The following is a 2,566-nucleotide window of genomic DNA, read 5'->3' on the forward strand; positions in this document are numbered from 1 at the left end:
GAAAGAGTCAAACTCTTGTTTGAAAATGTTTTTGTTTTTTTTTTTTACTGAACAGCTCCATCCCCATGAGATTGAAAAAAAAAAAGTACTTTTTAGATTCGTCTCCCACTTTTATTGTTAACAAAATCTGAATATGAAATATCCCTAAAGTTGCAGCTCATCCATTTGTTCGGCAAACTATTGAAAAGCTCAAATTTGTATGCTAATCCAAAGCAACCCAAATCAGATCTCTTGGGACTGGAAAACTGGATCAGATGCCTTGGAGATGTCAAAACCCTTATGCATGTACATAGATGTCCATAAGACTATTTCTTAGGTCAGAAACAATAAAAATACCTTTCCTCATGTTTTTGTGCAGCTCCATTGATCTTGGTCAGAAGTAGCCAGTGCAGAAACGTACCTTTATTAGATTGGGCCATTGGTTTTGATCGTGTCTCCTCCCAGTGACGAGTCCTAACCACAGTAATGAGGCCGTGGAAGAGCTCCATTAACTCAGGTCATTGAGGTTTGAACTTTCCGATGAAGGCTTGCCCCACTCCTCTCTTGCTGCAGTATCTGTGAGGGTTTGGACTCTGCTAGTTTGTTACACAAGAATGATAGGTGATTTGTTTTAAAGTTTGCTTGGAAAGCTTCAGTACAGGCTTGAGCAGAAGTTCAGATGTATCTTGTCTTTCCACTCCTTCCATCTGTCCCCAGCGGTAAGGACTTAGGATATGAGAAGCCATGGCTCACAACCTTCCTCTTGTATTTGTATAATCTTGAAAAGCAATACAGCTTTTATGGATGTGATCAAGAGAGACCCTGTAGCTCAGCATTTACCCTTCTTTCCTAGGTCCTAAACAGGCAGATGTAGGCTTGAAAAGTAAATTGCTATATTTTGAGTGAGAGCCTTCTCCACAGTTATTTGCATAGTTATTGCATGGAAATGGACTGCCTCTCATTTTCTGCCCAATTCCGCAAATGTCATTGAAATCCCTTTGCGAAGCTAGATCCTCCTTTCCAAATTCCTTTTGCTTTTACTAAAAAAAAGCCTGAAAAAATATTTTCTTGGATGCAAAACATTTTTTGACTAGTTGAGGAAGGAAATATTTTCTATTCTAGCTCTAAAAGAAACAAATTCTCTCTTTCCAGTTCAGCCACCAAATTAAAAACAATTGATGATTTGCACAGCTCTTGTGAAAACCATGCTCTCTGCAGCAGCTCACGACAATTTCCATGACAATACTGTACATTAATATGCTTTATGGGTACAGCCTCACACTGCAATGTAGGACACTTTTACAATGATCCCCAACTACATCACATGTGGCTGTAGCAAACAATGAATCTAATGCTGCACTTGTAAAAGATTTATGATTCAGAGAGCAGAAGATAAATGATTCCAGTCCCTGGATGCTTTAAGAGCAAGTTCCTTTAGCTCATATGGTTAAAATTGATCTTTCCATTGTCTCTTGTATGGAATGACCAAAACTAATGATGTTAGGTGATCAATATGAAAAGCTGTGCATAAAGAATGAGACCAAGAAATAATGGATTGCTGTGTCAAAGGCCTCCAGACAGTAAGAAATAGGTGCTGACTGGACCCGTCAAAGAGACATCCAGACCTTTGGGTATTTCTCTCCAGCCTGTACCCATACCTAGAACAAAGGAGCTCCTTTTTATTCGGAAACAAAAACCTGAAGGAGAGCAAGCCAAAAATAATACTGCATTATCAGACACATGGCCTCGCTATAACCTGCAGCCTTTGAGAGTTATCACTACTCAGATAACCTGCAAAAGAGCAGAGGGAGGACTTGAAGGCCAAGGAAGGGAACGGAAAGGGAGCTAGAATAAAAATCCTCTGTGCATTATCGGCAGTCCTGGAGTCTGCTCAGTGCCTCAATGTCTCCAGGATTTCTTCATTTGCTTTGTAGAGTCCCTTCAGATTATACATGTGAAAATAAAGTACTAAAACTCTAAATAGCGAGATCCACGCAATCTGGTTTCCAGTGGCTCTGTAATTTGTGTTTGGAGCCTTTGCTGTGTAATAACTTTGAGGCTTTTCTCTAGCTATGGTTGGGGCATTCATAATAGTGCTCTCCTTCTGGATTCACTAATGTCTAGTACCTCTGAGTTTATGTGGCCAAGCTCACTTGGCAGCTTTTCTACCAGCATGGGAACCACTGGGATCTGTCTCCTCTACATGGCTGGCTATTTAATGAAATTTGCAGAATTTCGCATCTTAGAGACTCCTATTGCTCTGTTAAATCTAGTTAAAATCAGTTGCTAAGTTCATGGAGGGAAGGGAGAGAGAAGGCACTGACACACAGACGCTCTGGTATTGTGCATCATTGCACAGATTTCATTTTCTCAGGAAATCAGAGGACAGTTGCTAAGTAGCAAGCCCTTCTTTGGGGATTTAAAAATAGCTATAATGATGTTGCTCGGACAAGGCTTGAAGAGCACGTTGGTTGGAGCCTGCCGTGTGCAGCACACAGCGTTAACCTGCACAATAGCCACAACAGGTGGTAGGAGAGCTCACGGAGAGACAGCCTGGTCTCTGCTGTCCTTCACATCTAAAATGATG

The sequence above is a fragment of the Charadrius vociferus genome, unplaced genomic scaffold, assembly GCF_000708025.1.
Source record: "Charadrius vociferus isolate BGI_N301 unplaced genomic scaffold, ASM70802v2 scaffold262, whole genome shotgun sequence".
In the NCBI taxonomy this organism is placed as follows: Eukaryota; Metazoa; Chordata; class Aves; order Charadriiformes; family Charadriidae; genus Charadrius; species Charadrius vociferus.